The sequence below is a fragment of the Artemia franciscana genome, chromosome 21 (assembly GCF_032884065.1).
Source record: "Artemia franciscana chromosome 21, ASM3288406v1, whole genome shotgun sequence".
NCBI classification, from domain to species: domain Eukaryota; kingdom Metazoa; phylum Arthropoda; class Branchiopoda; order Anostraca; family Artemiidae; genus Artemia; species Artemia franciscana.
This window is the reverse complement of record NC_088883.1, coordinates 18,885,839-18,908,227: the sequence shown is the minus strand read 5'-3', so window position 1 is coordinate 18,908,227 and position 22,389 is coordinate 18,885,839. Positions and strand designations below refer to the sequence as shown.

Genomic DNA, 22,389 nt, shown 5'->3' with positions numbered 1-22,389 from the left:
TTCTTTTGTTATATAAAAAGCTCAATTACCACACTGTTTCTTCTATTATTTTAAAAATGAACTTCACAACCAAACGATTTGGATTCTTACCTTTCCAATGATGTATTCACATGTCCAAAATTATGACTTTTAGAATTTAGACCATATATCTGAAATACCGCGTTTTCACCCAGCATTTGACCAGCAGTGTTTTTTGCAATTTATGCATATTGCCAAATAATTATCCTCTACAAATAGGGACAAATTTTTTTAATAAAAAACTGGATCCGATGATAACATTTAAACTTGTAATTTTGAACAGGTTATGCATAGAGGGAGAGGTCAATAATTTGCAATTCAGATCCTTATTTGATGAGCAGCTAACTTTAAATTCCATTTTCTGAGCCCCATTTTTTTAGCTATTACATACCACGTAAAATACACACAGAATAAGTTTACTTGACTAATAAAACCCCGAAAAAATAAAAATTATTTTGGGGTTTCCCATAATCTTATAGCGTACGCAAAGGAACAAGCCATTGGAAGGAATACTAGAGCAAGAGCTATCACTTATATATAGAATAGCACATCTATTATAAATAACAATAATATATATTCAAAACTCATTAGTTTCAAGGTTTGAAGTATCGAAACACAATATGGAGTATTTCTTGTGATTGATAGCATTGTGTTGTTTACTTGTCGTTTACATTCCATTTTGGACATTTTGCTAGACAACTTAAATCTTTTGTGCAAAATAACCTCTTCTATGGGGGTTGTATTACTCTTATATGTAAAGTGCTGTTATTAACAACGTCCCTAGTCTGTTTTAATTTTGTCTGACATCTACAGTTCATTATTAATATTTTTTTGGCTGGTCATTTGTTATTCTATGGATATTGTTGTGGCATTAATAAACAAACGATATGGTACGAAATAAAAAAAAAACTCGATCTTGAATAAAATGGCTATCTCAAAACTTTGATCAGGCTACTTTGGGAAAAGGGGGGCGTAGGACGGGGGCTAGTGCCCGCCAAGAAAGGAGATGCGGCCTCTCATAATATTCTTGGACCATTAGTTCCAAGTCCATTTACCCTATCTTCATAGAGTAAGTTGAATTAGCTTTAAGTGATTTAAGTTAAATCCTTGTCTCATACATTGCTTTTTATTTTAAGAAAAGAAAAAGTTTCCTAAAAATGATTACAATAAAAAAATCGCGACCAATCCCCACTTTTAAGCACAATACAATGTGTTGTATGACAAATTCTAACAGAAAGACATTATTAACACATTGACAAATAGCCAACAACAAAAAACATGATTACGACGGAAACAAGCTTTAGCAATTGGCAATAATTCCAAAGATTTTAACCGTTGGGAACATTTCCAAAAAGGTAAATTGCTTCGTCACTTTTTTCCATTCAAAACAACACTATCTGTGACAACAACAGCACATCAAGACAACAGCATATCAACAAAGGTATGATTGAAATCAACTTGTTGCTATGCACCACAATAAAAAATTTGATTCCTTAACTTATTATGAACAAATGACGCCAGGCATTAAACAATGAAAATTGCATATTCTCAGACAATAAGGCAGAGTAAAAAAAAGAGAAGTACTTATTTGATTTCATACTTCAAGTACTCGTTGTTTAATGTAACCTGATTGTTTTCGGAGTTGAGAATGATGTACATTAGCCATTTAGAATATTTTATCATTTATCTGATTATTAATACTTTTTAATAATGGTGTTTCAAAAGAAAAAGTGTTCATCGAACTTCCAAAAACTAAACTATATTTTAGAGGACATATTGGTAAATGTTATTCCCCCTTTTCTTATTATTATCACAGTTTAAAAGTTTTTTATAACAATCTAATGTAATCAGCTAATTTTATCAATTAACCTAAGAACAAGATTAATTGTACCTTTAATCAATCTTATGGTCAACAAAGGCTTTTTCTGGCTTATTGTAAACTTTAAGTCAGTTTAGCAATTCACTTTATAGGTTTACTCAATAGATGAAAGTGTCAGCTTCTCCCTATCACCGTTCAAATTATTTGATTTCTTAAATCAATTGAAAAAATCCTATTACTAAATTGAATAATTTAATCATTCAATATATACTATTTTGACTATCTTACATATAGTGATTAAGCACTGGTCAAAGTTTAATTACTGGTCAAAGATTCTATGACTTTTAGGGGGTGCTTCCCCCTATTTTCTAAAATATGGCAAATTTTCTCAGGGTCGTAATTTTTCATGGGTAAGACTTGATGAAACTTATATATTTAAAATCAGCATTAAAATTCGATTCTTTTGATGTAGCTATTGGTATCGAAATTCCATTTTTTAGAGTTTTGGTTACTATTGAGCCGGGTCGCTCCTTACTACAGTTCGTTACCACGAACTGTTTGAAATGCTCTTCCAAACTTCAGAAGCCCCTTCTAATTAAGTAACTCAGAATAGCTTCGGGCTTATCGGAGTAGTTTTCTAAAGAAAATTTTTTAAGCTACTGTGTTAAAACATTGAATAAAAACATGAATTTTTCCGAGGTTGAGGTGGGGGGTTCACACAAAAAAAACAAAAAACAAACAACTAATAACGACACAAATGTGCTTATATCTATTTTTTTATGTTTTTACGAGTCAGAAAACATTTCGGGGGAGGGGAGGGGTTCAAACCCCAGAACCTAACCTAAAATTTGAAAACCTAACCCAATTTCAAGAATGTAACTCGAATTAATAATTACAAACATTGATATGCTGATACATTTTATTCTAGAAAAAAAAAGATAAAAATAAGCACCCAAAAAAGGTAAATAAGTTCTATTCACAAAAAGAATGTTCCACTGATATATATTTGAGCCTAATTGCCAGTTTTAAGCGCATTCATTTTTGGTTTCAGCCATACATTTCAATGGCTGAATTTATTTCTAATGGTTTGAATCATACTATTGCTATGCGTTGCTTCAAACGTGAAATGCATACTAGGTTTTTTACGACTGTAAGATTTTGGAAAACAAGATTTTAATTACAACCATAACTAAAACAGCGCTGTTACTGGGCCTTTTATGCAAGGCTGTTACATCCAAGAAACAGGTGGATTGGGCTGTTACAACCGTTAAACGGAATGTTTCCGAAGATCATACGTCAGCAATTCTCTTTGCATTGATTGGTGCAAATATCTGAGAGCTATGTCGTTCATTAATATAAGGAAATGAAATCGTTGAAACTTTCCAGTTGTGAAACTTACTTACATCAAGCAACAACATAATAGATATTGACATGGATCAAAGTTTTGAATTAGAAATATCTTTTTATTGTGACTGTGCGATTTGTAAAGGCCATTACCACGACTTTAGCAATTCTTATGAGAGTAATGCAGGAGATTTAGAAACAGTGAAAAATGGAATAGACGAGGATAATTTGGAAGAAATGAGGCGAAGAATCTTGGATGAAATGGAGAGAAATTTACTCAGGGCAGGCTCATCAATTTCTGCAGTGGAAGAGAGTGACCAATATCACAAGAAACAATACAAACAAAGGACACCCTCTCCATTCCAAGGAAGGTATCGCAAACGAAGGTTGGATATGGCAGAAAAGGAAGAGGAAGATCGAAAGAAGAGACACAGAAAAGATGGATCTCCCAACAGGGATAGCTCACGGTCTTCAAGAAATAGGAGAGAAGACAGCTATGAGAGAAGAAGGAAATATGAGGCTCCAAAATCTTTCTGGAGGAGACCATAGGTTTTATAACAATTTTCTGTTTTAGATGCTGATATGCTTTTACAGGATTGCAGTTTGGAAAATTCTCGTTTTCTAGATATCAAAATTACTTTTTCCTTAGGCTAGTTTTAAATTTTTCGTAAGTTAGTTTTATATTATGATTGTTTTTCTTGAAGATGATCTTTTTGCCTCGAATTTGAATATATACATATAGAGAGAGAAAAAGAACATCTTCCCAGTTCTTTTTTGGCACAGAATTTTAGCAAAACCGGGCGACAATGAGTGAAGGTGGCCCCTTCATGAAACCCCTGTCGGCTGAGCAGATAATACTCGCTTCAAAGTAAGCGAGGGGGACTTGGGAGCTTGCTAAAACTACCATAATATGAGTGAATCTGCCACTTCCACAACCTTCAGTCTTTATGTTAAAATCTTAATCTTCTTTAGAAATACGTCCATTAAAAATTAAACGGCCCTTCTGTTCCATCAATCTCCTAAGAGCATTGTGACAAAAAGTAAAACAAAAAAGGAAGATTGAGCAAGAGATCAGTCCCCCTCATATATAGAATAATTTCTGCTTGTTTTAATTGTTAATACTGCGCCTTGCTTTTAAGTCAAAAAACTTTTTTTAATTTCTGACCCTTACTCAAATCTTGCCAAGAAATCCCCTTTCATTCCCCTGGGAACGTTTTCCCCTATGAAAAACACCCCCACCCCCAAAAAAAATGTATATTTCCCGATAACAAATAGTATAGCCTAGATGAACAATGGGCAAATTACATATCTTATAGCCCTTTCCTCAGGGACTAAGGGGGTCAATACCATCTCCAGAGGCATAGTTAAAGGACCTTTTAACTAACCTCCATTGGGAGTGTGGTAGGGACAGGAGACTTGAAAGAGTGCTAGAAATTACAGCTAAAAAATATGGATTAGTTATGCACTGTTTTCATGTCAAGAGGGGGGAGGGTAAACGTAAACTGAAGAAAAAACTCATCAGAAAACAACGAGGGAAATAAGACACAGGAAACCTCAAAGATCTTGGGATATTGGGGGTTGAGACTGTCCAAACGCCTGGTTTCAAAGATGATGCTGGCTGTACTGATGACAAGGAATAAAAAGATAAACTTGCAGTAAGAAAAAAAGTGCTGACACCTACACAAAATCTTTGCTAATCCATCTTTAGTGAACAATGTAGGCTTAAAAAATACTGAAAAATTGACAATACAAAATTGACAAATCGAATCAACGTCGAATCAGCCCAAAAGATAAATAAATAGTAGTAATCCATCTTGTTTTGTCAATAATAGAAGTTAAGATTACCAAATTTTTTTTTTATTTGTCTTGTCAGACTTTCAACTTTTCGTTTACTAGCATATGTATCTAATTTACTTGTCCGATTTTAGCGATTAGAAAAACAACAAGTTATTCAGTGCTGAAGACTTTAGCGTATAGATCAAGGTATTGAGGACCCCTTCATATGTGGAATAATTTCTGTTCGTTTTCAGTTTTAATGTTGCTCCTTTCTTTAAAGGAGTCTCATAATGTTTTAAAAATTATGAAAAATATAAATATTATTGAAATCAAAAAATATATTGCAATTGAGGTATCGGGTTGAATTTAACCTGCCTCCTCTTGTATTCTAATTTATTATTTTCAATGCAATTAGTTTATACTTGGATTCGTCAAACGAAAAAATAAATGAATTTACGAGGAAATTAGAAAGGTTAATAAAAGAACAAAAAGGAGGTAAATGGTTTATCTCCCCTTAGGTTTTATGCTAGCCCCCCACCCAAATATATAAAATAATGTACAGAAATTGAAAAGGTTAACAAAAAACAAAGAGGGGGTAATCCAAAACTGATGATTTATCCTGCGCCCCCTATCAGAAGAAGGGGAACAACATTTCGGCTGATTCCAGAGAAATCCTAATATGATAAAACAATGGTATACACATCCTTCTTATCAATGAGAATTGAGACACTGTAATTAGAATTAGAACTAAAACAATTAATTAAGTCATTAAATAAATAATAATCATTAATTATCATTATTTTCAACATTAAATCCAGTTATACTCTTGTTGAATTGTTTCAACAATTGTGTTCCAACACTAAGTCCTTGGTTATGATCACTGCGTCTCTGATAAAGTCCATTAAAGAATAAAGTTATTTTTTTTTACTTATATGTCCACAAAATGCAGGCAGGATTAAATAGGCTAGAACACAGTATTTTGAAAGACAAAATATTAGGATAGAGTCTCTCTCTCCATTTAACTGCATAGATCCATAGTTATGTTTAATAGACTTTAAGTAGATGTGTTTGTAAAATCTATTTCTGACTAAATTCCTTATATTCTTTTGCCTCTTACATTACCAAAAACCCTCTTCCTTGTTATTTATTCCATTTACCTCATCAACCTCCTTTTTGTTCACTAGTTTAATTTCTTTTTAAATTCTGTGAGTTTTTTTCTATGTTTTCAATGTTTGCAACATGTCAACTTATCAATCTGTCTTTTTCTTGATCAATATACCATATTTCTCTTTTTTACTGTCTTTGTTTTGTTTCGGAATTGTGAATTGGCTTATTTTGACTTAGGATAAGTCATTTTCTAAGATATAAATCTTATCTAAGTCAACACATACTAGGAGTGTCCATTCACAAAACTTTAGGGAGAGGGGAGTAAATACGTTTCTCAAAATCTAGGGGTTAATTTTGTTGTTTTTTCGACTGTCCTTACCGCTCTCCCCCTCCCCGTCAATTTATATGTCTAACACAGATCCATCTTGAGGATTGTACAGCGGGATGGGGAAGTGTATCTGCGACAGAGGCACAAACAAAATAGTTTGAATTGTGATTTTTGATAATTTGGGGAAAGCACTCCCATTTATTTTGAGGGGGATCTAATTTGTCAAAATAGGAAATACGTTGGGTTTTCTGAAAAATACAAGGAAATTTGCAAGAATCTCCCCCCCCCCCCCATCTTGGTAAGTGAATCTCAAAAATAAATTTGTCTCAAAATTTCAGTATTCTTTTTGGGAGGAAGGCTCTTTCGATTAACCAGATTCAAAGAACAATGAGGGGAGAATAACAGGTCTAGATATATCCTGATAAGAGCAAATTTCAAAGTATTACAGGTTAACCAAGACAAACCTAATTACCTTGACCATGTTTGTTTACTATTAGACCTATAGTTTACTATACTGCGTAAGTGTTAAGCAATGATTAAGCACTGTATACTTACTGTTTTTGGCAGAATTAAATAAATAAAGTAATAGGAATGATAATAAAATATTATCGAAAGTAATATAAATAATATTTATAGTATTATATATATCATGAAAAGAGAAATCACCAATGCAACAGCACAAACGCACAAAAAAAGAGAGAGAGAGACAGAAGGAGAAAAGGAAGACTGTTTTCCTAAATTAGTGATTAATATAGACCAGCACTTGAATGAGGCCTTAACCCTACTCTTCCATACAATCACATAGGTCAAACAGCATTGCCATACACAATCAACCATAAAGAATAATCCAAGGACAGGCAGTCATGTCGTCAATAAGTATAAGTCGTCATTTACCAAACAATAGAAAAATATAATAAAGACAAATAATTCAGAGGGAACAACCCAACACAAGGGCTCATCAGTTTTAACTTATAAATTTTCAAAAACTATTGGGCAAATTATTTTTAATTATAATTTAATACTAAAAAGATTAGATAGTGATATAAATTGGAAACCGGTTTGTAATTGTAAGCAACTCGGCCCATTTGTAATTCCTACTTACAAACATGTTATAACAGGGGACTTGTCAATAATAAAGCAAGATGATCTTCAAATTATAATGAATAAAGGGGCTAATTTCCGTCATTCTCATCATCTGAAACCATCGAGTGTTCTTGATGGCTTGGAAAATGATTTTGATTTATTTATTGATAAGTGGTGTAAGAAAGAGAATAAAATAAAGAGAGCTTTCAAAGTTGGAAGAATTTAATTATTAGTAGAATAAGAAATAAAGTATATTCTAACTTAAAAAATAGTAACACTAAATCATTATTTTATAATACGAAGATTAAACAAGCAATTGCTAATCTAAAGAATGAATTTGTAATTGTGCCAGTGGATAAAGCTAATAATAATCTTGCCATAATTTGTCAGAAGCTGTATTGTGATATCTTAAAAAGGGAGTTATACACAACTAATGTTTACGAAAAGGTAAATATAGAGGATGAGAATTTAATTGAAAAGACTGAAGAAATACTTTTTAAAAACTTTAATATTAAAATAATTGACAATGATAAAAAGTTCCCTTTCCTATATTGGACTCTAAAATTTCATAAGAATCCCCCTAAACCACGGTTTATTGCTGGAGCAGCTAAATGTCCAACCCGCATTGCTGCTACTGACCTCTCTTTAATTTTAAAGGAAATTGTAAATAAACTTAAAACCTATTGTTCTGGTATTAAAAAATTTTCGAATTTTAATCCATATTGGAGTGTTAATAATTCACTGCAGGTGATAGATTCTTTAACAATGGTTTCAGCTAAAAGAATTGAGTCTTTCGATTTTGCGACAATGGATACTAATTTATCACTTAATGTAGTGTTTGATAATTTGAAAACTGTATCAAGAAATCTTTCCTCTTATCTAGTAAAAGGTTCTTAAAAATAGACACTTATAATAAAAAAGCTATATGGACAAATTGCTTTAATACTACAGTTAACTTGAGATGTTACAGCTTGGATATGATTTTTGAGTTATTAGAATTTGTTTTATACAATACTTATATAAGATTTGGTTGTGATTTGTACGAACAAATTGTGGGAATTCCCATGGGGGGGAATGCCAGCCCATTTATAGCTGACTTGTTTTTAAGTCAACTAGAATATAAATATATGATGGATAAAAATAATCCAATTAATTTAAAACATGTTTTGTCAAATAATAAACGATATTTAGATGATATTTTGGTCTTAAATTGTAAGGATTTCATTGATATTTCTAAAAATATATATCCATCAGAGCTTATTCTTGAGCCTAGTCATGGCGCTGGTCATGAAGATCATTTCTTAGATTTAAATATTAATAGTTGTGATAATAATAAATTAAGTTTTAAAATGTATAATAAAACGGATGATTTTGATTTTGAAGTGATTAGTTTCCCATTCCCTGAAAGTAATATTCACATATTCAGCGTTTTTCTCACAGTTACTTCGTTATGCAAGGATTGGTAGTAATTATATTGATTTTAAAAACAGATGTAAAATCTTAAGCCAAAAATTGATATCAAGAGGTTTTTCTGCAAATAAATTAACTTGGCAATTTAAAAATTTTAGTTTTCATTATAACGAACTTTTAAATAAATATCAAAAGAATTATCTAGAGATACTTAAAGAAATTTTCAACTAATTTCGGAGGTTCGAGAATTGTTGTTGCAGCGCCATTTATTTTGAATTGCGTTTCTAATTGAGCGGATTTTTTTAAAAAAATTAGCCACATGGTAAAGATGAATTCTATAATTGTTTAGTTTATTCAGGTTTTTTGCAATGTGTTAATATTTGTGATTTGGTAAAATTTATTATATTTAGTTTACCTATTGTTGCTAAAAAGAGGGATATATTAACAGGATAAGCTTGTTTTGGTGTTACTTGGTTGTTTTACATTTGCTGGGTTTTTTTTCTTTCATAGGCATGTATTTTGGGGGTGATACCTGACACAGGGATGCCATGGATATTCTGTGGTAGCCACAACACTTGGCTGGGGTAGAGAATTTAGAGTGGCGAAACCCTATATAGGCCAGTGTATTCTCCTGATGAGCCCTTATGTTGGGTGTTGCCTCTGAATTATTTGTCTATATTATTTTTTCTATTGTTTGGTAAATGACGACTTATACTTAATGACGACATGACTGCCTGTCCATGGATTATTCTTTATGGTTGATTGTGTGTGGCTATGCTGTTTGACCTATGTGATTGTATGGATGAGTAGGGTTAAGGCGTCATTCAAGTGCTGGTCTATATTAATCACTAATTTAGGAAAACAGTCTTCCTTTTCTCTTTCTGTCTCTCTTTTTTTTTGTGTTTGTGCTGTTGCATTGGTGATTTCTCTTTTCATGATATATATATATGCATATATATATATATAAATATATATATATATATATATATATATATATATATATATATATATATATATGATATGAATAAATAATATTATAATAAATTAAAACAAAAGGTTTAATAAAAGAGTGTAAAATAATTAAACATAAATAAAAAAGTAAAAACTACTCATAAAACCTCCAAAAAATACCTCAGGCAAAAGTTTGCTGAGCATCATTGGTGGTTTCATCATTCCAATATTCTTAGAGCCTTTTGGCAGTTTAATCCAATTATCAGTTTTTACACTCTTTACACTAGATTTTTCATTCTCTACACTTTTCACAACTCTATCACCATCAACAATTACTGTGCCGAACTTCTATATAATGTTTTCTTCAACCAAAACTGGACTTTATCCTTTGTCCTTTTGAAGTTTGTTTTTTGGTCTTTTTCTTGAGGCCCTTTATCAGGGATTTTTTTGTCATTTAAAATATGGATTTGCTCACTAGCACTGTACACAACAGGATTTTGAACTTCTTTAGGACTACATTCAACTGAAGGAGGCTAAGGGAGCGCCTGTTCAAAATGAAGTTCATTCACTTTTGTCAAAGTTTGTGACCAAGGTAAATGACCGTCCTTTTTATTGACATTTACCTTCTAACATTTGGTAGTTTGCATTTTCACATTATTTGGTATAAGCTGCACTGGTGAGCCAACACTACTTGGAATCACAACTGGAATATATTTGTGTGAAATCTACACATGTGTTTGTGCTGGGAGCGTTAGTTTAAGATGGATGAATGGTAGTTTGTGACATTGGACTTTGGTGTGAAGTCCCTACACTCAAAGTAACAGAGGCATGAGATAGTGGCGAAGACCCTGGAGACTGCATTGGGGCATAAGAGCTCACTTTTTGCATAATCTGAAAGGTCAAGTTAAACAGTTCAAAACAAAAATAAAGAAAAAAAAAACAAAAATTTCAAAAAAACAAAACAAAACAATTAGTTTCATTCGATGTTGCACTTCGATCTAGAATGATCTTCCTGAAGAAGTTATCCCTAAAAGTTTTTTCTGTTTGCTCTTTCAAAAGAAGGTTCATTAGTCTACTAAAACCTTGATAAAGGACTAGTGACAAATATTTAACAATACCTTGGACCGCAAACTAAAAAAAAATAACAATAAAAAAAAAATTACATACTATACATACTAAAATCAACAAGAGCTAAGAGCTCATATGGCACTTGCCGGTCAGGATTTAAAACAAAAGTTCTGAGTCACGATGTCCTTCTAAATATCAAAATTCACTAAGATCCGATCACCCACTCGTAAGTTATAAATAAATAATTTTTTCTACTTTTTCCTCTCCCTTTAGCCCCCTAGATGGTCGAATCTGGGAAAACGACTTTATCAAGTCAAATTGTGCAGCTCCCTGACACGCCTACCAATTTTCATCGTCCTAGCACGTCCAGAAGCACCAAACTCGCCAAATCACTGAGCCCCTCCCCCCAAATCCTCCAAAGAGAGCGAATCCAGTACGATTCTGTCAATTACGTATCAAGGACATTTGTTTATTCTATCCACCAAGCTTCATCCCGATTCCTCCACTCCAAGTGTTTTTCCAAGATTTCCCCCTCCACCCCCCCCCCCCAAATGTCAAAAGATCTGGTTGGGATTTGAAATAAGAGCTCTGAGACATGAGTCCCTTCTAAAACTCAAATTTCATTAAGATCCGATCATCTATACGTAAGATAAAAATACCCGAATTTTCACGTTTTCCAAGAATTCCGGTTTCCCCCTCCAACTCCCCCCAATGTCACAGGATCTGGTCGGAATTTAAAATTAGAACTTTAAAGCACAAGATCCTTCTAAATATCAAATTTCATTAAGATCTGGTCACCCTTTCATAAGTTACAAATACCTCAATTTTCAAAATTACCTACCCCCCCCCCCCAATTCCACCAAAGAGAGCAGATTCGGTCCAGTTATGTCAGTCACGTATCTTAGACAGGTTTATATTCTTCCCATCCAGTTTCATCCCGATCTCACCACTTCAAACCGAGTCAAAATATCTAATAACTATGTTTTGAGGACAACATAATCTCCAACAGTCTCAGGAGGAAGGGCTGCAAGTTATGAATTTGGTCATAATAGGGGTTATCGGGAAGTATACAGACGTGTTAATATAATATTTTTTCTGGTTAGGGCGAGGGGGAAGGAGTTATGCCAGAGGATCTTTCTATGGAGGAATGTATCATGGCTGAAGAGAATTTCCATGAAAGGGACGCTGAATTTTCTGTATAATTAAAAAACAACAATGAGAAAGTAAATAAAAAAAGTTTTTTTTAACTGAAAGTAAGGAGCAACATTAAAACTTAAAACGAACAGAGGTTATTACGTATAGGGGGGGAGTTCGTTCGTTCGTACCTTGCTCTTTACGCTAAAGTACTTTTAGTAATTTAAAAGAGCCATTTATTCTAATTAAACGGCCTTTATGATTCAGGGGTCATTCTTAAAGAATTGGAACATTCGAACTTTAATGTAAAGAGCGAGGTATTGACGAGGGGGCGAACTCCCTCATATAGGTAATATAAATATACGAGCATAGATCTTCATTACGCAAGTAAATTTGTAAGTTATGTATATTTATTACTAATAAAAACGTTCTTAAATAAAAATTTAAACTTCTAGTGGCCTTTTTAATTAACCAAAAAATTGGAAGGCAGCTAGGCTCCCTCCCCTGCCCCTTGTTTCTCAAAATCTTCCAATCACAACTATGAAAAAGCCATTTGGTCAAAAAATGTAAAATAAACATGCAAATCTTGTTTTAATTTGCTCATGTACAGTGAGCCAAATTCAAAACTTGCATTAATTCAAAAAAGTTCAAATTTTTTTTTTTACTGCAATAAGGAGTGACATTAAAACTTAAAAATAACAGAAATTATTCTGTATATGAAAAGGGCCGTCCCCTCCTCAACACCCTGCTCTTTACGCTAAAGTTTGACTCTTTCTCACTGCACTACTTTTTTAAACAAATAAAAACTTTACCCTAAAGAGCGGGGCGTTGAGGAGGGGACAGCCACTTTATATAAGAAACAGTTTCTGTTCGTTTCAAGTTTTAATGTTGCTCCTTACTTGCTGTTTAAAAACTTGTTTTTTTATATTTAATATCCAGAAAGGACATAAAGAACAGGCATTGAGTGGTATGTTCATAGAATTTGTAGGCCAGTAATGAAAAAATCTCCATCTTTACTGCCCAAATTGTATGTAATTGTATGTTCCCCCACGACAAATGCCTCAATGGAAAGTTCCCCCAACATATCCCCCTCTTGTCAACCCCTCCCCCCAACCAAAAAATCCTCCTGAAAACGCCTGTACACTTCCCAATAACCATTACTATATGTAAGCACTGGTCAAAGTTTGTAACTTGTAGCCCCTCCCATGGGAACTCTGGGGGAGTAAGTCGACTCCAAAGACATAGTTATAAGGTTTTTCGACTCCGCTAAATAAAATGGCTATCTCAGAATTTTGATCCATTGGCTTTGGGAAAATAATTAGCATGGGAGGGGGCCTAGGTGACCTCCAATTTTTTTGGTCACTAAAACTTTTCATTTCCATTAGAATGAGCCCTCTCGCAACATTCTAGGACAACTGGGTCAATATGATCACCCCTGGGAAAAAAAACAAACCAAAAAACAAATAAACACGCATCTGTGATCTGCCTTCTGGCAAAAAATACAAAATTCCACATTTTTGTAGATAGGAGCTTCAAACTACTATAGTAGGGTTCTCTGATACGCTGAATCTGATGGTGTAATTTTCGTTAAGATTCTATGAATTTTATGGGGTGTTTTCCCCTATTGTCTAAAATAAGGCAAATTTTCTCAGGGTCGTAACTTTTGATGGGTAAGATTAAACTCGATGAAGCTCGTATATTTGAAATCAGCATTAAAATGCAATTCTTTTGATGTAGCTACTGATATCAAAATTCTATTTTTTAGAGTTTTGGTCACTATTGAGCTGGGTTGCTCCTTACTACAGTTCGTTACCACAAACTGTTTGATAGAAAAAGTAGCTAAACTGGAATTTTACTGAAGCCTTCTGGATCAAAAAGCGAATGAGAAGATGTTGCAAAGTTATAGCCTTTTACTTAGGAGCATCAGCATTAAGAATGCAGATGCTCCTGAACCATGGAGTAAAGTCAAAGAGATTGTTGTATCATCTTTTGGCAAGCATACAACAATTATATGGATCTGTATGCCAAGAACTCTTCCTTTCTCACCCATAATAATAAACTGGTGATCCAAAAAAAGAAAATGCAGTGGAAGCAATATAAAAATATGCAATTACAGGGAAATTAAAATAGATTTAAGCAACACTGTAATTAGTATGAAGAAGCATTTGAAGATGCTTCCAACTCAAATTCAAAAAATATTTTTCAAGTATGCTTCCCTGCCAAAAACCCAAAGGCACTCAGTAACAGAGCTTTCTGTTGATGGAGCATTTATTGCCAGGCCTAAAGAAATAGCAGAGTTCAAAAAAGGTCTTCACTACCCCCAAAGTGCCTCAGGATACGGAATGCTAATATTGCCCCTATCCATAAAGGAGGCAGCCAATTAGACCCATTAAATCACCACCCTATTAGCATTACATCTGTTGCTGGGATAATTCTAGAAGGACTAATAAATACTGCCATTGTCAGGACACCATAACTCCAACAATCTTATCACACATAGTCAGCAGGGACTTGGAGGAGGACAATCCATTGATACAAATCTCATAGATGTGTACAATTTTGTCACAGAGCTCCTAGATAGAAGAATCCCAGTAGATCTTATTCTACTAGATTTTGCCAAAGCATGTGACAAAGTATGTCATTGTCAAAAATAAGTAAAATTAATAGTAATTGGAGTAAGCCAGGAGGATGTTGAGTGGGTGATGGCGTTTCTGAAAGATAGAAAACAGAGCAGAAAGGTGCATGTTGGAAATGGTCAGGTATTTTACTTACATAGGGTTGAAGTGGAGAGTGGAGTCGCACAGGGAACAACCCTTAATCAAACATTATTTAACATCTATATCAAAGATGGTCCACATCTTTGATATAGATGTTATCTATATCAAAGATGTGGGTTGTGGGCATCAGGGCTGATGATTCAGAAATCCTCAGCCCTGCAAAAACATCAGAAGAGCAAGCCTTATTAAAAGCTGACCTAGACATACTCTCTGATTGGGTAAAACTCTGGAGGTCAGAATCCAACATTAAGAAATGCAGGACAAATCATTTTCGCAGAAACAATTTGAGGGGTCACTATCACATGTGTGGAATAGATGGTGTTGGGCAAATGATTGGTTCCTCCCATGCTGAAATAGACTTGGGGTGGACAATGAATTGAAGTTTGACCAACATGCTCAGTCAGTTGCCTCCAAAGTGATCCAGACCCTGAGAATTGTAAAAAAAAAAAAAATTCTGCAGTAAGTCAACAAAGGTGATGCAAAAGCTATACAAAGGACTAGTTTGACCAAAACTGGAATTTTGTATGTGTATGGCAACCCCATTAAATAAAGGTGACATTAAAAACTAGAGAGTGTCCAAAGGTGAGCAACTAAATCAAAAGAGGTTGTAAAAGCCTGGACTACCCATCCCACCTGGAGAAGTACAGATTATTTTGCTCTTTTATCAATAGAAGCATGTGGATGTCATCATGATGTTCAAAATGCAGCACACTCAGTCCTTGCAATGATATATGCTTGAATTTGACCAGTCAACAAGAACTAGAGGACACTACAAAGCTGTACTGCAAACAAGCCAACACCAGACTACAGAACAACTTCTTCCTAAATAGAGTTGTGGATATTTAGAATTCCCTATGCAAAGGGACAGTCTCAGCCCCTAGCATGAAAAACTTCAAGGTAGCTATGGATAAAGATGGTTTTTTCAAGCCATGGCTTTGAGAATAGGATGCAGTCAATATTGAATCAGCATCTTGACTAACCAGCACCTACAGGATAATTCTTTAATTGCTAGACAATGCAATTTAAGGTACTCAGGATTAAAATCAAGTTGCCATCACGCCATGGCAAATTAGAGAAAAAGCCAAGACAGGTAGTATGAGTGAGAGGCAAAGCTGGACCAAGCCTTTTCAGGATTCTATAAAAATGATGTCCTATTCTCTTGTTGATAGTCTATTATCCATCCATCCATTCTAGGGTAGAGTTAATGGATGATCAATATTTGTGGGTTGACTCATGATGGACAATGTTGACTAGACTGGTATAATAAAGGGGGACTGAATTCACATGGATTTACAGGCAAACTAGTAACCAAGACCTAACAGGATAACCCACTTAATGTCTCAAGTGGACTACCATGTTTTAGGTTCAACATATAACCAACAAGTCCCCTGGACACACAGGCAAATGGGGATACCTATAGTTTCTTAAGTGTTTTGGTAAACAGTGTGAGTAGCTATGACTCTCTTATTAGACAAATACTTCTATGTTAGCTTTTACATAGGCATGCCAATCAAGAGTCTCATGCAGGGTGATTAGCGGGTAAAATAATGATTAGCAGGTAAAATTCTAGTTAATTGACTTTTTGCTATCTCAGAAAGGGTTTAGGTTAGGGAAATGAAACTTTCAGGGATGAATCTACAGACTAAAGTATGTCCTGGGAAGGTATTTTGAAGCAACTTCCTCCTCTCCTTCTCCTTCTAGAGGGCCCTGACCTTTGATGACCTGTACTGTGTTACAAAAGTGAAACCTTGCAAAATACATCTTCTGCTTAATTAAAGTACAACAAAATTGTTTTCAGCTTCATAACTTTGCTCAACTCTATTTTATAAGGTTTTAAAAATATGTAAATACATTTCCTAATTTAAAAAAAAAAAAAACACTCATACAGCTCAGAATTCCAGGCTACTCAAATAACAGGAATTGCATTTTCAGAAATAAAGGCAGAGAAATAGAAACTATTAACTGAAAATTAAGATAAAATGTTGTTTTGTCAAAATTTCAATTCAAAATTTCACCTGACATGTAGGCAAATTTCAGGGCCCTCTAGAGGGAGAAGAAGTGGAGGTAAGTACTTTAAAATATCTTTCTGGGACATAGGCTACTTTAGCCTGAAGATCCATCCATGAAAGTTTCATTTTCCTAACCAAAACCCTTTCTAAAATAGCAAGAATTCAATTAAATAGAATGTTACTGATTAGTGTAAATGATAGGCCTATCCATTTCAAAGGATGCATGAAGTGGTGTTGGCTATTCAATTTTAGAGCAAGCAAATTATTTGATAAAACACAATTTTAACAGTATAAATTTGAAATCCACACAGATCAGATCCTAAGGTGGCTCCAAGATGCAAATTAAGGAACATATAAGCTAGTTTTGGACTGAGCCTTTTAGGATCAATGAGCAAATGGAAACATTTTGCTCTGCTAAATTAAGCGAATTCAATTGACTTACCCACTATTCCAATCCTTCTTCAATTACACATGCTTTACAAAGAGACATAATCAAGCTTTGAATAATTCAGAAATCCAGCATTCTTCATTTTTAAACTTTCCGCACAATACGCCCTTCGACAATTTCTTCACCTTCTTTCAAGGACGTTTCTTCTTAGAAATGCTAGGTGTGACTAAACAGATGTCATCTCTGTAGAGAAATTATTGGGTTTTGAATGAGCCAACTTCTTGGGTATAGCAATTTAATGCTAAAAATTTAAGAGCAACTAATAAGTCAATGATTATTTGTAACAAAGATAATTTCTCATACAGTTCGTGGTAAAGAACTGTAAGAAAGGAGCGATGTGGCTCAATAGTAATCGAAACTCTAAGTTACAGAGTTTTGATAACGATAGATACATCAAAAGAGAATCTTGATTCAAGAAGACTGAAGAAGACGCAGGGGACGGAAGAAGACGCAGAGACAAGATAAAAATCATGATGTCCATCTGAAGTCTGACCCATGTCAAAACTGTTCTAAGGTCATTCAAACTCTCTGACGGTGCTAATTGTAAAACTATATCTTAAGATATGTCATTTCTGTTAGACTAAATAATGATAAAGGTATGGTGTAAAAGGAAACGAATAGAAATTAACATAATAAATCCATTTAACCAAATGTAAATTACCGTAATACTTCCTGTTAAGCTTGCATTAGATTAAAATAAGAAACTACTACACCTTAACACTTCCCTCCTTACGCTATTAAATAGAAAAAAAAAGTTTTTTCAGTTTTTTAACTGAAAGTAAGGAGCGACATTAAAACTTAAACCGAACAGAAATTGCTCCGTATATGAAAGGGGCTTTTCCTCCTCTACGCCCCGCTCTTTACGCTAAAATTTGATTATTTTTCGTAATTCTACTTTTTAAAACAGTAAAAAAAACTTTCGCGTAAAGAGTGGGGCGTAGAGGAGTAAAAGCCCCTTTCATATACGGAGTAATTTTTGTTCGTTTTAAGTTTTAATGCCGCTCCTTACTTTCAGTTAAAAACTTGTTTTTTATTATTTAATTTCTGAACGTTTTTGAATTAATGCATGTTTTGATTTTTGCTCTCCGCACGTAAATAATTAAAACAAATTTGTATATTAATTGTTTTTGGCTAAATTGCTTTCTCACAGTTTAAATCGGAAAATTTGGAGAGAAAAAAGAGCGAGGGAGGAGGCCTTGCTGCTCTCTAATTTTTTTATTTCTCAAAAAGGCAACTAGAGCTTTGAATTTTTTACTAACGCTATCATTAGTAAAAATATATACGTAACTTATGTAACAAACTTCTATATTCGAATTTTTTATTACGTAAATGAGCCTCGTGAATACCTGGCTCTTTACACTGAAACTTGAATTTTGTCCTAATTGCTTAAAAATGACCACTGAATCCCAAAGGCCATGGAATATATAGTTGAAATTACTAAAAATACTTTAGCGTGAAGAGCGAGGTATTACGAGCAGGAGAACCCCTCATATGCGTAATAATTTCTGTTCGTTTTAAGTTTTAATGCTGCTCCTTACTTTCAGTTGAAAAAACTTCTCATATTTATTTTTTAATTTTTTTTAAATAATACTAGAAAGTTCTGCACCCCTTCATTGAAATTCTCTTCCCCTTTGACAAATTCCTCCATGGAAAAATCCTCCCACGTAACCCCCCGTCAGCTTCCCCCCCAAACCAAAAAATCCCCCTGAAAACGTCTGTATACTTCACAGTATCATATATTCTATTATACGTAGGGGTATTAGTTCTAGAGGGTTGAGTAGTTGGTAGGGAGGGTAGGGAGAGATAGATTGGAAAGTGATCTGACAGGTCAAAAAATACTATTTTGGAGGACAGGTGGTTTCCCAGGGAAGTGGATACAAAAATGTTGTCAATTACAGTAGCTGTAGACCTCACAGGATCAATTCTAGAAGGAAAAAGGATTGTGGGAAGAAGACCACTTGAAGTAAATTTTTCAAAGAAGGTATGACAATCATTATTATTGCTAACATTTAGTAAATTGCAATTGAAGTCCCCAAAAACTATTGCCTTCTTTTGTGGTAAATTAATAAAACTAGAAAAATCATCAAACAGATTACAGAAGAAAGGGGTCGAAAATGAGGGGGGCTTATAAAATAATGAAAAAATAAAAGAATTCTCGTCAACACTTATGTCTACGATTATTGAATAAACGCATCTATTATTTATAGCTTGCGAGAATAAGGATTCACAGTCTAATCGCCTGGTGAATTTCAGATTTGACCGGATGTGAAGAGAAATGCCGCCAGAGTACTTGGTTAATTGTTTTTTCAATATGAATAGCTTGAAAGCCAGGGAGGGAAAATTCATTATTATCATCAATTTCTGAAAGCCACGTTTCTGTTATTCCAATTACGTCGAAAGGGCAGTAACCATTAATTAAAATTAAGTCTTTAAAATTAGCCCACTTATCCCGTATACTTCTGATGTTAAAGCAAATTACATTAAGTTTGGTCTCTTCCATTAGCTTAGCAAACTTTGTCTTCGTCGCTATTTTATTTCCATTAGCTTAGGTTTCACATTTTTCACAAAATCAAAAGTGTCGAGATATTCACAGTTAATTTGGTTTAAAGGGCTATCGGGGCTAGCTAAGGGGCTGGTGGGCAGATTATTTTGGTCATCGTAACAGTTAAAAACAACATTATTACACAGTGATAAATTCTTGAGAAACGTAAAATCTTGTACAGTACACATTTAAACATCCATTTTGGTCTGAGTTTTATCATCTCCTTGATTAGCATATTGTAAATCTTCTTCAGTCGACGAAATATCACTGGTGGTAATTTTGGACTGGGATGGAAAGTTTGCCGTTTTTTTCATAGATTTCTTGCCTTTGACTAGGGCAGTGGTATCGACTACCGTCTTGGGGGATGTGGCAATTTCAGAGCCTGCATTAATTTGATTTGCAGTTGAGTCTACAGGCTTAACTAGCTTTGATGTGGAATCTATGGCCTTTTTCACGGAGGATAATTGAGCCATAGCTGTTTCTAATATGTCATCACCTAGGAGTTTAGTGATAGCTTTCTTCTTGAGAATATTTTTGGTTTCCTCAGCTTCATTACTAACCTCAATTAAGTGACTGATTGTGAGATAAGTTGCAAGCCTTTGCCATTCTTGGCTACTTTTAGATGAATCTTATGGAGGGCAGGATGTTGAAGTAAACTTAGGTAAGGGATGGGGGGGGACTGACTAGAACCTTGAGTATGAACATTATTTGCCTCTTTTGGAAATGATACTATCTTTGCATCTTCTACAGCAACTGTTGCTTGGCTCCTACTAGGCCGATAGGGTATGGGTTGCCAAGGGATTCTTGCAGCTACAACTGAGTAAGGTAGGTTCATTTTATCAGATGTTCTAAGGATTACAACTCGCTTTTAGTGAGCTGGGCAAGATTGTTTTTGGAGGGCTGTGTGTCCCTTACGGTTACAATTTCTGCAGAAAGGGTCTGACTCAGGGCATTCACTAATTGCGTGGCCTGTTTTCCCACACTTAAGGCAAGACAGATGGGACTGTTTGCAGTGCTTTTTGCTGTGGCCGTGGACAGGACAAGTGGAGCATTGTAGGGGCTTGGGCTTATAAACCTTCGAAAAAAGGGACATACCGTACAAGAATATTTCTCCACTTAGCTCAACTTTGCACAAAAAGAGGACTGAACGGCTAGGGCGAAGAAAACCTTCTTTGTTTAAAATTAACTTTATAGCAGTTGAAGGATTGATGAGAAGGCCTGAAGAATCTCTTAGTTCAGTTTGTATTTCCTCCACTTTTACACTAGTATCAACACCATACAGCACATACCTGTGTAACCTTTCCACATCTTTTTTTGTGGCTAAAATCTTTAAGCCATCAAGAATTATTTCTTTGGATTTTGACAGGACATGGTCTGCTGCCTGAGAAGACGTAAAGTAAATATCAATAGACTCGTCCTGCTTGAAAAAAAGTTCAAAATTTACCTTGGTGATCAGAAAGACAGCTTTCCTAATTTGCATTATTCGATCCTTTGAAGTGTTGGCCATTGGTTTTCTTGATTGAGACAGTATAATAATTGGGGTGATCGTTAGCACTAGTTTCTGGGACACTTGAAGAGAGGGGTTGCACTATCACTGGTGAACGAGTTTCATCCCTTTTCTTCTTTTTGCCAGGCGCCTCACCTCTTTCATTAGAGTTAGTTTCGGCTAAGGCCTGAATTCCTGACAAGTGACTAACTGTTTTGGATCGCGTAGTTGGGGGAGGGGTTCTAGGAAGAGTTTTATAGGTAGGTTGGAATGGCGACTGGCTAAGGGTTTCAGTGGGAGTATCCTTCTCGGGTGGTAGCCTTAGGGGCTTTTTCCCCGTCATATATTCCGACGAGACGCTGCAGATTCACAAACTATTAATCAGTCTTAATCACAGTTTTTAATCAGCGATAACACCAATATATTCAATTATACACTATGACAAATAATAACTCACTTTGTATGAAGTGAGCAGTCCCTCACAATGAAGTCCGCAAGTTAATTGCGCAATCTCACACAATACAGTACAAAAAGTAATCTGATTAGGTTCATAAGCTAGCTCCTTTTAGTTCAGATACTAAACTCACGATGAAGCATTTCAAAAGAGAATGAAAGGATGGTTGAAATAAAAATCAAATCTGTTAAGATTTTTGAAAAGAGTATTACTGAAATCTTTACCTTGGAGTTTTATCTCTAAAATAATTCTCTAATAAATAGAAGAGTAATTACAATTTATTTATTAGAATTTCAAAAACAAAAAATTAAAACCTTTTTCGATTCAAAACAAAAATATAAAGTGCGAGTAACGCACACAAAAGTGAATGAACGAGAAAATGTTAAACTATTACTTCATAAGAGACAGGTGACTAAAAATGAAAAAATTCAAAATGAAAACAAAATGATGCGATATCGATCCATCTTTCAAACAACTACTTCAAAATCATCCAAGATTATCGTTCTTATCTCTTCTTGACAAATTTGAAATCAATAAAAAAGCTGACTTTATTGAATACACAATTCATATATCGTGTCTAAAAAAATAAAACAAACAAATGTTATAAAAAAAGAAAATTGTCAAATTCGAATAGA

General features: G+C 34.3%; 1 long non-coding RNA gene across 3 annotated transcripts in view; it reads right to left on the bottom strand.

The window, feature by feature from the left end:
• Positions 1–17,375, bottom strand: part of LOC136041030 (uncharacterized) — a 173,929-nt gene extending 156,554 nt beyond the window's left edge. For 2 of the 3 annotated variants that reach the window (XR_010620946.1, XR_010620947.1), the window contains exons 1-2: positions 17,267–17,375; positions 10,017–10,727 (exon numbers count right to left, since the gene is read on the bottom strand). This is a non-coding gene — a long non-coding RNA (uncharacterized LOC136041030). The remainder of the gene's footprint in view (positions 1–10,016; positions 10,728–17,266) is intronic. The other variant, XR_010620948.1, reaches the window with a different exon arrangement.
• Between the last annotated feature and the right edge of the window lie 5,014 nt (positions 17,376–22,389).